This window comes from Artemia franciscana, chromosome 4 (assembly GCF_032884065.1).
Source record: "Artemia franciscana chromosome 4, ASM3288406v1, whole genome shotgun sequence".
Taxonomy (NCBI): Eukaryota; Metazoa; Arthropoda; class Branchiopoda; order Anostraca; family Artemiidae; genus Artemia; species Artemia franciscana.
In genome coordinates this window covers 37,312,125-37,328,301 of record NC_088866.1, presented here as the reverse complement: position 1 = coordinate 37,328,301, position 16,177 = coordinate 37,312,125, and positions in this window count along the sequence as shown.

Genomic DNA, 16,177 nt, shown 5'->3' with positions numbered 1-16,177 from the left:
TCCGGTTTCCCCCTCCAACTCCCCTCGATGTCATCGGATCTGGTCGGGATTTAAAATAAGAGCTCAAAAGTACAAGATCCTTTTAAATATCAATTTCATTAAGATCCGATCACCCGTTCGTAAGTTACAAATACCTCATTTTTTTAATTATTCCGAATTACCCCCCCCCCCAACTCCACCAAAGAGGGCGGATCCAGTCTGGTTATGTCAGTCACGTGTATTGGACATGTTTTTATTCCTTCCACCAAGTTTCACCCTAATCTCTCCCCTTTTAGTGTTGAAGATAAGAGCTTTGAAACACGATATCCTTCCAAATATCAAATTTCATTATGATCCCATGACCCGTCCGTAAGTTAAAAATACTTCGTTTTTTCTATTTTTTTCCGAACTAACAGCCCCCCCCCCCAGATGGTCAAATCAGGAAAACGACTATTTCTAATTTAATCTGGTCCTGTCCCTGATGCGCCTGCCAAATTTCATCGTCCTAGCTTATCTGGAAGTGCCTAAAGCAGCAAAACCGGGACCGACAGACCGACAGAATTTACGTTCACTATATGTCATTTGGTAGATACCAAGTGCCATAAAACCTGAATTTTAATACCAATAGTTACATAAAAAGAATCGCATTGTAATGCTAATTTCAAATATATAATTTTCATCAGGTTTAGTCTTACCCATGAAAAGCTACGAGCCTGAGAGAATTTGACTTATTTTAGAAAATAGGGGTAAACCCCCCGTAAAAGTCATAGAATCTTAACTGAAATCACATCATCTGATTCAGTGTATCAGAGAACCCTACTCTAGAAGTTTCAAGCTACTATCTATAAAAATGTGGAATTTTGTATTTTTTGCCGGAAGACAGTTCACGGATCCGTTATTTTTTTTTTTCAGGGGTGGTCATATCGACCCAGTGGCCCTAGAATGTCACGAGAGGGCTCATTCTAACCAAAATTAAAAGTTATTGTGCCCTTTTAAAGTGACCAAAAATTGGAGGGCACCTTTTTCCCACGCACATTTTTTCCCTAAAGTCACCGGATGAAAATTTTGAGATAGCCATTCTGTTCAACTTAGTCGAAAACCTAATAAATATGTCTTAGGGGACGACTTAATCCCCCATAGTCCACGAGGGAGTCTGCAAGTTACAGACTTGGACCATTGTTTACATATAGTAATGGTTAATATGAAGTGAACAGACGTTTTCAGGGGGACTTTTTCGTGTTGGGGTGGGGTGGGTTGGGGGGACTTGATTACGTAAGAGGATCTTTCTACTGACGAATTCATCATGAGGGAAGAGAATTTCCATGTAGGGGGCGCTGGATTTTATAGCATTATTAAAAAAATTAAACAATGAGAATATAAATAAGAAATTATTTTTTTAACTGGAAGCAATGAGTAGTATTAAAACTTAAAACGATTATAAAGTATTACGCATACAAGGGGTTTTGTCTCCTCCACAATACCTTGCTCCTTATGCTAAAGTATTTTTAGTAATTTCACCGCCCCATATGCCAACCTCCCCATAGTCCTCAGGTTAAGGGGCTGTTAGTTAGGCAATGTGTTCATTGTTTATATGTAGATTTGTTATTTAGAAAGATATACACGTTTGAACTTTATTTTCCAAAAAGACGAAGGGAATTCACGTCAGCCTTTCAGAGAATGTTGAGGGGAGTGTTTGACTTAGTCAAAACACGTTATGTGTATACGGATTGTCAAAGAGTGTAACTCGTGAATGACTGTGTATGCTCATTTGAAACTTCCAAGAAATGATAAGGGAGATGAAACTGTAAAAAAGGAATGATCAATGTCCTAATGTACTAATGCACTATATACTAATGTAATTTGTACTAATGCACTATGTACTAATGTATTATGCTATATTAGCAGCACTATATTACCCCTCCTCGATACCCTACGCTTTACGCTACAGTTTGACTGTTTGTCCCATTATTTTTCCAGAACGACTCTTAAATACAAGGGCAGTTTAATTAAAATGAGAGATTTTTTAATTGCTAAAAAAATTGGGTGTGGGGAGTGGGGTGTTCTGAGAGGGAGTCCTTCAGATGCGGAGTGGTTTCTGTTCGTGTTTGGTTTTGGTGTTGCTCCTTACTTTAGGTTAAGGGACTTGTTTTTTATTTATTTGATGAATCAAAAGAATCTAATCTATAATGATTCCAATGAAATGAGTTTCATTATGCTTTGATTCAGCAAATTGGAGAACTCCATTACCGACTGACTGCAAAATATAGACGACAAGGATTAGAGCTTGTGTGTGAAAAGGGAAATCATAAAATACATAATCCGCCCATTGAAAAAAAATTATTTAACGGTAGCCTTTAAAGACAGTTCCTTGCACCGCGCGGGATTGAACCCGAGAACTCTCGCACACGGAAACTCGGCTTTTTCCACTACGCTGGTACAAGGTGACAATATTTCGTCATTCTGGGATATTATAATGTAAACTTTGTAAATATAGTGTAAATATGTATGATTTTGCTCTTGTATTTAGTGAAGTTACCAGTCCTGGTTTATTTTGCTTGTCACCTGTCTTAACGCATTAAGCAAGTAAAAAGAAGTTGACCTATCCATAAATTAACTCTAGTGGGGAGGGGCTAGGAAGCTAAGATGAAAAAAGTTGTCATGGAGGGAATTTTCTTGCCTTTCTTTTTTTTTTTTTTTTCAACTGTGCTGGGATTGGTAGTCCTCCAATCAAGGTTAATAGTTTCTTAGACCACAGTGCCCTCCTTTTAATGCATTAATTTTGAAAAAAGAAGTTTCCTAAAGAAAAGTAAAGGCCATATTAAACTTAATATAAGAAAAAATAGAAACCTACAATAACTAAAATTCAAAGCAAAAAGAAATTAGCAAACAAACAAACAATAGTTACTAATATAAATGATTGAATAAATCTTAAAACGAGTGAAACTTCAATTGAATATGTAAATCCAGCTAGAAATGAACAAAAATCTTTACAAAAAAGAGTTTGGGTTTTGCCTCTTTCTTTCACTGTAAAAGTCTAAAACCTATTGCGACATTGGCCTTTATTGAAACTACATGTGTGTTGAACAGTTTTGAAAAGTAAAAATAAAATTAAACTGAATGTTTGATTAATTGTTGAAAGATCATCAGTTCAAGATTTTATTTCACTGCAATTTTATTGTCATTTTCAATGCTGCAATAACAGGAAAACAAAATATTTGTAATATAATTCGTTTTCAGTGAAGCACCAATGACGTAGTATGATTTAGACTTTTAAAGTTTGGTAAGGGGTTAGTATCCAAACTCTTGTTTGTAGTGAAGGTATTTTTGTCTTCAACAGTTTTGGAAAGAAATAATAAAATCAAACTAAATATTTATATATAATGATGTTAACTGCTGAAAGATCATCAGTTCAAAACTTAATTTTACTGTAACTTCTAGGTTTATTTTCAATGTTGTAATAAGTACAAAAGGGACTAATTTGTACTATAATTTGTTTTCAGTAAAGCGCAAATGAAGTAGTAGGTTTTAGACTTTCACAGTGAAAGAAGCCATGATTTTTGAATTTAAACAAAATGGGAATAGTTGTGGGAAAAGTCAAACTCATGGCCAATTGTAGAAAAAAGCCAAGACAGATTGTCCAATTAAGTGGGCAGCCCAGTCAAGGTTAATTTTACCCCCCCCCCCCTTTGATTGCCGTTGTTACTGTCTCCCATTTATGCTACACCTCTCCGTGCATGCATGTCCCTCAATAATGCCGAACTAGAGTCAACCTGTTGGAGGTTCTCCCTGGGGAACACACGCAGGTTGACTACGGGTTGACTACTTGAATATTTTCCTCTTATGCGTGTCACTCCACAATGCTGAACTAGAGTCAACCTCTCATGCTAATTCACACTGGGATCAATCTGTTGAGGTTCTATCAGGCTAATTCACGGTGGGGGAAGCAATATATTGACAAATTTGGCAATCTATTTACAACTGATTACCGCCAAAGAAATGAATATGAATGGAAATAAGAGTTCAATTCAAAGCCTACAAGGGGGCCTCCTGCAATCTGCCTCGACTCTTATGCTAGTCAACTTGCAATTATAAACCAAGGGATTTGGGCCAGAAAAAAAAAGTCAAATGTCTATAATTGACAACAAAATGTGCACTTTAATTAATTAAAATTATAAATTTGCAACCGGGACCAATTTTTTGGTCACTTAAAACGGGCACTATAACTTTTAATTTCCGTTAGAATGGGGCCTCTTGCGACATCCTAGAACCTGTGGGTTGATACGATAACCCCCGAAAAAAAATTAACACGCATCCGTGATCTGTCTTCTGGCAAAAATACAAAATTCAACATTTTTGTATAAAGGAGCTTGAAACTTCTGCAGTAGAGATCTCTGATACACTGAATCTAATGGTGTGATTTTAGTTAAAATATATCTGATGGTGTGATTTTATAAATATAAACAAAGAAAGGCAAGATAATTCCCTCCATAACAACGTTTTTCATCTTAGCTTCCTAGCCCCTCCCTACTAGAGTTAATTTATGGATAGGCCCACTTCTTTTTACTCGCTTAATGCGGTACAAAGGTGATAAGCAAAATAAACCAGGTCTGATGATTTCACTAAATATAAGTGCAAAATCATACATTTTTGCACTATATTTACAAAAGTTTACATCATAATGTCCCAGAATGACGAAATACTCATCTTGTACCAGCGTAGTGGATTCGTTTTTGAGAGTTCTCTAGTTCAATCTCGCACGGTGCAAGGAAGTCTATTTCTAAATATTCCTTACTAATTTTTTTTTTCCAATGGGCGGATTATGTATTTTATACTTTCCCTTTTTACACACAAGCTCAAGTCTATGTTATTTTATTTACAGTAAGTCGGTAGTGGAGTTCTCCAATTCGCTGAATCAGAGCATAATGAAACTCATATCATTGGAATCATTATAGAGTCGATTCTTCTGATTCATTAAATGAAAAAAACAAGTCTCTTAATCTAAAGTTAGGAGTAACACCAAAACCCAAAACGAACAGAAACCACTTTGCATGTGAAGGAACTGCCCCCCTCGAACACCCCACACCCAATTTTTTTTAGCAATTAAAAAACTCATTTTAATTAAACAGTCAAACTGTCGCGTAAAGCGTAAGGTATTGAGGAGGGGTATTATGCTGCTACTAATGTAGCATAATGCATTAGTACATAGTACATTAGTACATTGATCATTATTTTTTCACAGTTTCATCTCCCTTATCATTTCTTGGAAGTTTTAAATCAATACACACAGTCATTCATGAGTTACACCCTTTGACAATCCGTACACACATAACGTGTTTTGATTTAGTCGAGCACTCCCCTCGACATTTTCTGAAAGGCTCACGTGAATTCCCTTCGTCTTTTTGGAAAATAAAGTTCAAACGTGTATATCTTTTGAAATAACAAATACTATATATAAACACTGAAAGTGTAGTTTCTTGGGAAAGGGCTGCAAAATGTATATATACAGTTCATGAAGAACTCTGGGTTCATTGTTCCCATTTATTAGAAAGGTAGACATATCATACCTTTTGAATTAGAGTCCTTAGATATCCTTAGGACTGAAGGGCTCGAAATTAGATGCTTGGACTGTTGCCCCTTCCAACTCCTCCACCTTGCAAAGTCGTAAAATGAGTAAATTTCATAATAATCTGATGTTCCTTTGGTCAGTTGTACATAGTTGTAATCTCATACTCCACTTTTCTCCTTTTTTTTTATTATACCTAAAAGTAGTATATAGATAAATTGTAACAGAAAGACGGACATGCTACATTTGTGCAATTCAAGATCACTCAAATGTTTCCAATCCCTATATTAGAAAGGTCCTAAGTGCTGCCTTTGGGCTACTTCTCCCTCCATACCTCTCACTTCTGAGCTCGAAATCATAGGTATACTTCAACTCTTTTCTTTCTGGGCTCTCCAAATCCCATTAACCCAAAACATTATTTTAGGGTTTTAAAGCTTGCTTATTATAACGCTGTACTTCCTTTGGCTCATGATCATTCTGGGAGACTTTAATCAATATTGCTTACGCTCCGATCCGATTGCTTACCCCCTTAGTTCAAAAGAGAGTTCGCTCCGTCTTCAGCCCTTTTTGGTCCATATTGCGTGCACTCTGTGCACGCAATGAAACCCTGTTTTGGGTTTCGTTTATTCTTTAATATTAATTTCTTGTCTTTTTGTGTTTGAGTTATTGTAGGTTTCTATTTTATCTAATCTCAAGTTCAATATGGCCCAGGGGCTGATCTTGTAAAATCTTGGGTTGGAGAATGTGACAAGGACGCCAATGTGCAAAATCTTGGCGGGGGGGAGGGCAATGTGACAAAGGGGCAAATAATTGACCAAATTGACAAATTCTTTTTAATAAAGAGTGAAAAAAGGGAAAGAGGGCGCAATAAAAAATCTATTGGGGGCCTAGCCCCCCTCCTGGATATGCCAGTGATATGACCTTCACTTTAAAAAAAAATTTCGGGAGATTTTTTAAATTAATTTCTGTTTGCTTTTTATTGCCAAAGTTTCAAGTTTTTCAAAATTTCCTATTTCAAAATGGTTTTTTATTCCAAAATAGATTAACAGCTTTTGTACAACTATTAAAATTAAACTAAATATTTGATGTATAATAATATTAATTGCCGAAGGTTCACCAGATCAAGATTTTGTATTGCTCAGCGCCGAATTTAAAACTTTGGCGCTTCTAGGCCCAAGCGTTTTTGCCGCTCCATTTTTTTCAAGATTGTCGGGAAAATCCCCAAAACTTCCCCAAAACCCAAACTGGGGATAGTGAAAACCGCATGGCCCATTGGGCCTATTGGTAAATCCTGGCCTGATTCACTGCAATTTTCAGTTTATTTTCAATGATGTAATAATTACAGCAGAAAATACTTGTAATATGATTCATTTTTTTTAAAGCGCCACACGCGCAGAAGATCTTATGCTTTTATTATTTGGGAAATAGGCAGTAGCCAAACTCTTCTTTTTTGTGAAGAATATAGGTGCCCTGAACAGTTTTGGAAAGAGTAAATAAAATTAAACTGAATTCCTATGACTTTTGGATTAAAATATCGCTAATAAGTTCTTTTGGGTTGGGGGTTTGGCCATGGAGGGAGGGCCAGGGGTCCGCTTCCATAATTTGTCATTGAAACTGATTTTTAAGGGGAATAGGTATCGAGCCATGGAGGACCAGGGGTCAGCTCCCATAAGTTTTGGAATAAAATATTGTTAATATTATATATATATATATATATATATATATATATATATATATATATATATATATATATATATATATATATATATATATATATATATATTTTGGGGGGACGGGCCATGGAGGGCCAGGGGCGAGTTCCCATATTTTTTGGAACAAAGTATCGTTAATGCTTTATTTTTTTTTTTTGGGGGGGGGCTTGGGCCATGCAGAAAGGGCAAGGAATAAGATTCCTTAAGTTTTGGAATTAAATATCATCAATAAGTTTTTGATTGGGGGTAGGGGTTTTCTGATTTTTATAATATTCTAAAAACCTTCAAATGAAATCTCATATACCCTCAGGGCGTAATATACAACACTTGGCCCCAAGGTCTGAAGGGCTGTGTGACCCTGGAGGCTTTGTTTCCTGATCTCTTGACTTATTTTAACAAGATGGCTATCTAAAAAGTTTGATTGGATGGATTCTGTGTAAAGAGGGCAGGGGGCTAGTTGCCCTCCAGTCCCTCGTGACTCTTAAAAAGTGAACTAAAATTGTCAATTTTCAATAGTGTGAGCCCCCCCCCACGAAACTCATACGAGTTTTACTTCCATAAAAACCTTATATGCGCTGGGGCATAATTGGCAACACTTGTTCCAGGGTCCAGAGCGGTTGGGTAAACCTCGGAGTTTTTACTATATGGTCTTTGGTCTATATTTGATAAAATAAATATCTAAAAAATTTGATCAGACGCATTTGGGGAAAAGAGGTTGGGGGGAGGGGCTAGTTGTCATCGGGTCACTTTCGAATTACAAAAAGAGGACTGGCACTTTCAATTTCTTGTCATTTGAATCCCCTTCGAAGTTTGCCTTTTCCATAAAAACCTTATATACCCTTATGACATCAGTTACAACCATTCCCATAGGCTCTAGTAGGGGTTCTCTGACCCCAAATTTTTTGTTATCTCATAGCTGGACTATTTCAAACAAAATTGGCTATCTCAAAATTTTTGATTGAATGCATTTGGGGAAAAAAGCCTGTGTTAGAGAGCGGGAGGAGGTAGGTGCCCTCTGATCACTTTTGACTCTTAAAAGGTAACTAGAACTTTCGATTTTCAATACAATAAGCCACCTCTGAAGTTAATATGACCATCTCTTATGCAAAAACCTCATATGTCCCCAGGGAGTAACTTACAACACTTACCTCCGGGGAGTTGCGTCGACCCTGGAGTTTTTTTTTTTTTTTATTTGATCTTTGAGCTACTTTGAATAAAATGGCCATGTCAAAATTTTTATCAGATGCATTTGAGGAAAAAAGAGCCTTGTGGGTGCTAGTTGCCTTCCAATTACCTTCAACTCTAAAAAGAACACTAGAAATTTCAATTTACAATCGAATGAGTCCCCTCCGAATTTTTTACTACCATCCTTTCCATAAAAACCTCATATTCCCCAGGGGCATAATTTACAACACTTGCCTGATGCTTGAACTGTTTTTAACAAAATGTAAAAACTTTTATTGGATAAGTTTGGGGAAAAACGTCGTGGGGGTTGGGGGGCTAGTCGCCCTCTTATCTTTTTTTACTCTCCAAAAGTGAACTAGAACTTTCAATTTCCAATCAAAGGAGCCGCCTCTGAGGTCTATATGAGCATCCCTTTCATAAGAACCATATATGCCCCAGGGTATAACTTACAACGCCTGCCCCTGGGCCCTGGGGAGTTGTGCTGATCTCAGAATTTTGATATCTGATCTTTGAACTATTTAAAAAAGATCACCACATGTATTTGAGAAAAAACAACATGGGGAGGCTAGCTGCCCTCCCATCACTTTTGAATCTTAAAAAGGGCACTATAACTCCCGATTTCCAATCAAATGAGTCCCTTCCGAAGTTTATACAACCACCCCTTCCATATAAAGTGCCTCTGGAATAAAATGAAACATTAGAGCCTTATGGTCTTAGGGTTGATGGGGGAGGCTAATTGCCGTCGGATCACTTTTGACTTTTGAAAAGGGTACTAGAACTTTCAGTTTCTAATCGTTTGAGTCCCTTCCGGAGTTTGTACGACCACTTCTTCCACAAAAAATCTTATATACCACTGTGGGACAATTTACAACCCTTCCATAGGCTTTGGTAAGACTTTGTTCACCCCCAAGTTTTTGTCATCTGTTCGTTGGATTATTTTAAACAAAACTACTGTCTCAAAATTTCGATCGGATGCATTTCCGAAAAAGAGGGTTTGGAGGGGGGGGGTAGATGCCCTCCGATCACTTTTGATGACTTAAAAAGGTAACTAGAACTTTCAGTTTCCAGTTCTTGCATGATTTATCCCTTTCCTAATATTCTTCTAATATGTTTCTCTGACGCTCAATCCTAATGAAATAAACCAAAGTAAGATAAATATATAATACTTTAGAAACAAATTTGGGCTATATATTTGCACATTAAAGGAGTGGGGATTAAGTATAGCGGGTCTGCATGCCTAATGCGTTAGATACAATTAATCTGCATATTATGTAGTAAGAATTGTTTTCCAACTTCACACTGTCCAAATACTTTAGCCCCCCCCCTTAATGTGCAGATATATAGCCCAAGTTCCGTCATTTCTCTTTGTCTTATATCAAGCTAAGCTGAAAGAAAAAAAATGGTTCTAAAATGCGTCAATGGATGAACAACTTGAGCGGTAGGTGGTTTGTCATAGAAGTACCCAATTTCCAATTAAATGAGCCATCTGTGAAGTTCATACGACCATGCCTTATATAAAACCTTACATGGGCATAGCTTATAACACTTTTTTCTGGGCTCTGGAGGGTTGTCTCGACCCCGGAGTTTTGCTATTTGATTTTTAATTTATTTCTAACAAAATAGCTATCTCAAAACTTTGATTGTATGCATTTAGAGAAAAAGGGCCCTGGGGGGAGGTCTAGTTACCCTCTGATAACTTTTGACTCAGTAAATTCTGATTTACAATAGAACGAGCATTTTCCGAAGTTAATACGACCACCCCTTCCATAAAAATCTTATATGCCCCCAGGGCACATTTTACAGTACTTGCCCCCGGATTCTGGGGGTAGTTTCATCGCTGGAGTTTTTGTTGTATTATTTTTGGTTTATTTTGAAGAAAATGGCTACATAAAAAGTTTGACCGGACGCATTCGGGTAAAAGAAGACTGGGAGGGGGGGGCAGGCTTTTTGCCGTTGGATTACTTTTAAGTCTTAAAGGGGGAATTAGAACTTTTAATCTCATAATTTGAGTCCCCTCCAAAGTTTATAAAACCACCTCTTCTATAAAAACCTTATATGTCCCCGTGACATAAGTTATAACCCTTCCCCGTGCCTTATGGTCTATAGGGGGTAGGTTGATAACGAAGTTTTTGTAACTGATCGTTAGACTATTTCAAACAAACTGATTACCTCAAAATTTTCATTGGATGCTGTTGAAGAAAAGACGGTGTGTGTGCAGGGGGGGGGGAGGTAGATGCCCTCCGTTCACTTTTGACTCAAGAAATGGTAACCAGAACTTTCTATTTCCAATCAAATGAGCCTCCTTTGAAGTTTTTTTTACCACCCCTTACATAATAACCTTGTACATCTTTGGGCCATAACTTGAAACGCTTACCCCGGACGCTAGGGGATTGTGTCGGCCCGGAGTTTTGTTTTCTGATGTTTGAACTATTTTTAAAAAATCATTGTCTCAAAATTTGTATCGGAGGGGTCTGAGGAAAAAAGGGTGCGGGGGGAGGGGCTAGTTGCCCTCCGATCTCTTTTGACCCTTACAAGGTGAACTAGAACCTTCAGTTTCCAATCAAATGAGTCCTCTCTGAAGTTTATACGAGCATCCCTTCCATAAGAAATATATATGCTCCCAGAACATAACTTACAATGCCTGCCCCCGGGCCATGGAGAGGGGGGAGATAGCCAGTTTTTAAAAAACTGGCTGTCTCAAAATTTGTAGAGGACGGGTTTGGGCAACAAATACCGTGGGGAGGTGGCTAGTTGCCCTACGATCTCTTTTGACTCTCAACAAGTGAACTAGAATTTTCATTTTCCAATCTAATGAGTCCTTTCTGAAGTTTGTATGAGTATCCTTTCCATTAGAGCAATATATGCCCCTAGTATATAACTTACAACGCCTGCCCCTGGGCCCTGGGAGGGAGATGTGTGTCGACACTGGAGTTTTGTTATCTAACCTCTGAACTTTTTAAACAAAATGGTCATCTCAAAATTTTTATCTGATGTATTTAGGAAAAGTGGCATGGGGGGGGGGTGGTTGCCCTCCGATCACTTTTGAAATGCACCAGAAGTTCCGATTTCTAATCATTTGAGTCCCCTCTGAAGTGTATACGATCATTCCTTCCGTATAAAGTGCCTCTGGGGAAAAATGAAATACTGAAAGCCTCATGGAACTTAGGGCTGATTAACTCTTAAAAAGGGAACTAGAAGTTTCGATTTCCAATCGAATGAGCCCCTCTGAAGTTTATGCGACCACCCTTTCCATATGAAGTGTCTCTGGAAAAAAACGTTGGAACCTTATGACCTTTACTATAGACATCACTATAGCGTTGTTGTTTCTGAATACTTTATCAAACAGTTCGTGTTAACAAACTGTAAGTAAAAAGCGACTCGACCTAAAAGTAACCAAAAATCCAAAAAAGAACTTTTACATAATACTGTCAAGAAAAAACACACAGGGGTAGCTGACTGGTTTTTAGAAAACTTTAATACTTAGAGCTGAAAGACCAATTTCTTGATTTTCTGTCAGATGACACCTCTCCAAATCCGTGCAATTGTAGTTCTATGGTACAAAAGGGCGATCATTTATGAGCAGTAATATTTTGGATGAAATTTTTACGTTGGAATAAGAGTTCTGATTGCCAATGAACGGTCACTAAAATGACAAAAGCATCTGTCTCGATTTAAGTACGTAATACCCAGTTATAGGTTTTTGACGCATCTAAACTGCTGTGAAAATGTTTACTGAAAAGTATTGTTCGATTTATGTCATTTTGAATTTTCCCATGCACCACCTAGGATTTGACGGTATATTAACAAAAGAGATGGTATGCCAGTGACCAAAGGGAAAAATAAAATTCAGCATTGTTCTATCTGTGAAATGGAGCTTTATCTTACGTAGGAAGGTTTAAAAATACGAGAGTTAAATTAAATGGATACAAGTCAAAGACATAATTGATAGAATAATAAGAAAAGTTATCCTATGTACAATGTTATCTTTCCAAAATTTTCTATTTCTCACATCATCACTGTACCTACCATTTATAACAATAATACTACCCTGGAAATTGGAGCTATCCACTTGACTTATCTTCTCGCTACTTAATAAGGACTTCTCATCTTTGATTGTTCCAATTCTATGCCACTTAATCTTCTTATCATTAATTTTCAAATCTATTGTTGCAGCGTGAACTCTCAAAACCTCTAAAGTTCATTCATTTTGGAAATATTTTCATCTAGGAAATGGGTTGGCAGCCCTTTGTTGTAAAAAGGCCGAATGTTTATGTTGGGATATTACCCAGGCTGCACTTGTTATTACATGTCAGGTCACATGTCATTACGCTGTAGTGTAGCATTGTAGGCAAACTATAATAAGTAAAGTACATCTACAGTATTTATATAGAAATGTTTTAGGTTTATGTAGTTAAAACAATCAATGAGACTTTCGTTGTTGCATCTGACTTGCAAGTTTCTTTTTGCGTGAGCTTGCAATTTTGTAGTAGAGACGCGTACTATTGCGTCGAAACGTATGTCCAAAAACATATTTTTTGTCAATAATTTGGAAGTGAAAAGTTTGCTCAAAAATATGTTGATTATCAAAGATAGTAATTATTTGCTCAGCAAATCTTTTTAATTCTTTGTAGTTTTCAGAAGGCAAACTTCCATAGAAATCCACTAAGTTGTTTTTTTCCTTAAAAATTATTCCAAGTGTAGTTTTACTTCACAAGTCGGTCACAATGATTTGCAAATCACCTGATTCATTACTGATGCCCACTGCGAAGGGTTTTCGAAAATATCCCTCTTGCGTGAGATCTTACTGAAATCAGAAACCCTGTTTTCAAACTCAGTTTGATGTTGTATTAATGCACTCTTCATTTTATTATTTTGCCAAACAAAATGTATACTAGGTTCTTCTACTGCTTTCTTTCAATTTGCAAAATGATCGATGTGAATACATCCTTGAGTTGATGAATATATTTCAAAAATAGGTCTTGACTGATCCAACCCGATGGCAAGACTTCATCTGCTGAGTTTGCTGGAGCACCAGTTATATGGTATGTTAGGGTATATGGTATGTTATTCTAGAATTTAATGCCAAAATCTGGTATGCACTGGTAATTGTTGTTGCAATTAGTTGGGGCCGCTTTGGCAATCAGTCACATTCACTAGTATTTGAAGTTGCAAGTAGTCACAAATTCAAACAGTCAAAAGCAGTCACAGTGTTAAAAAGTTACAACAGCAGAAGTACTAATTGCATAAGTAGTGGCTGTAGCAGCCCTCAAAGATTCAATTTATTGCCTTCAGCTGTTTCTCAGATATTGTTCATGTGCCTTTTTGACAACCTGCATGCATAGAATACATATTGATTTGTTCAATATATACTGCAATTTCCCTTGATAGTATTGCCTTAATGTCCTTAGCCATCCTGTATATGTTGCAGATAGACCATTTCAACATTCATGTTTAGTTATGAATCCCCCTTAACAGGTTCCTAAGTTCCCACTTAGTACCTTTGGCCGCTCCTAATATACCGTAATGCGCCCCTTATGACAAACTTGGATGGACATAGTATGTTGATTTAATTCAACATCCCCAATAATATGCTCTGAAAGTTCTAACGTGCCTCCTTATGTTTTCTTGGGATATTGCGTATGCATCCTTTTGAAAATATGGATATGTATTGTACCTTTTGATTTATTTTTACTCCTTTGACAACCTGGATGTACTTAAGCTCTTTTGAAAAGAATTACCCTCGGTTTTGTAGATGGGTTTCATCTGGTACATGCTGGGAAATGTCCCAGTGTGTACCATATTTTCCTGTCCCCGTAAATACCACATGACACCCATCTGCAAAAGCAAGCGTTATCTTTTTCTTCTGAATGTTTCGCCACAAGGTCGTCACATAATATGACCAGATAATTTCGCTTTCATTTGGTATCCCAAGTAATAAATTTTACTGTACTAAAATAGAATAAACAAAGAAAACCTAAAGACAAAATATTTCTTTGGGTGTATTTCCCAAACTTTAAGATAGGTTTGCTCAAAAATTGTAACATACAAAAATAATCGGTTTAGAATGAATAGTTGAACATCAAACTAACTATGCTGGATGAGGCTTACGGATTTTTTTCGCGAATGTTATATGGCAGAGATGGCACCACCTTTCACTTTGTTGTGTATTCGTATGGTGAGAATATAGTCCGCCAGTTTTGTTGCAGCGAGGGTCTTACGGGCTACGCCTAATATATATCGGGGTCACATGCGGGCCGCGGGAAATTACATTCTCAATCTTAAGTAATTGGGCTCTGACTCCGCAACTGACATATTTCAAAAATCAGTTTACGACAAAATCAGCACCTAAGGCAATACAATGTTCAAACTCTTGTAATGGTTGGTTCTAACTCTTTCTTACCAAGTAAATCTTTGCATTCCGAATTGCAACAGACTGTTCAATCTTCTCCACAACATTTTTTGTAACTATATCATGATTTAACGTTCTCAAAATGTTCTTCCCGTCTCTCTTCAACGTTTTCCTTTACCACGAATACTTTCCTTACCTCATTTCTGTCTTTAACTGGGACAACTCCAGACTGACTACTTCCTCTCAATTCTTCAAATGACACTACAGCATTTTACTATTATTCCGCTTGACTGGATTTTAAAGGTCCTTGGCAACTTTTTTCATGGGCTCCTTTGCACGCTTCCTTAATCCACAGATTTCTTTGTCGATTAGTTTCGTTTGGGATTCTGGTTGTCGTATTTCGTCTAGCTAGAGATTTCGTAACACTTCATTTTCTTGCATCATTACCTAAAATATTTGTCCGTGCCTTCTGCTTTAGTTGTTCGGATTCATTCAAAATCATGCGCAATTTTTGCATGACGTCATAGATACAAAACACTTCTTTCCCTGCTTTTCTGCACCGGATCTGCATCTGGCTTAATTGCGTTGTTATGTAATTCAGTAACGACCAGGAGTATTCCTTTGCCTATGCACTCTGACGTATAATAATTGCAAGTTGACATAATTATACTCTTGAAAATCCTTTCATGGTTTCGCTTCAAACAAGGTGCAACACGGCTGCCTTTCTACTAAAATTGGGGGAAGAGGGTTAGGACACGGGTTTTTCTATGACTTCAATAGTGCATGATTCTCCCCCTTTGGCAAAAATACGTGGAGGCCAAATACTATCCAATAAAATTTTCGATAACTTGAAAGTTCAATACCAAAGGGTAAGCAATTTACTGTTTTTGAATCCTGGGCTATAAGACCAGGGCAAGACCAGAAAATGAAAGGTTATTACCATTACTTCTTTCTTCTGTGTGTTTAAGACGCTTTAGAAGCCGTCAAAAAACTTGTATGTGTTTGCTTACTGTGTAATGAATTTTTTTAAACTGACCAAACGAAATCCTCAACGTTGTTGTCAGCAGCAAAAAAACAAGTTGTTTTTAAGCATTTTTGTAAATATTTGAAGTTGTTATTGCATTCATAGCAAAAAGGGAAAATGGATTCTCCTTGGAATGGAAATACGTATAAGTTGACCATTTGCGGATTTTGAATCTGGAACAAGGCAATAAAAAGTAATATGGCTTCAGAGTGTTTGCAGAGTAAAAGAAAGATTTATGAAATGTTTGAATAGCATAAATTCACACATAGAAGGTCACCGTCTCGCCTAATCTTAAAAAGGCCTCTGCAAGCTATAGGGCTGCCTCCTTTTTTGTTCGCAATCCACGCTCATTGCGCAGAACACAT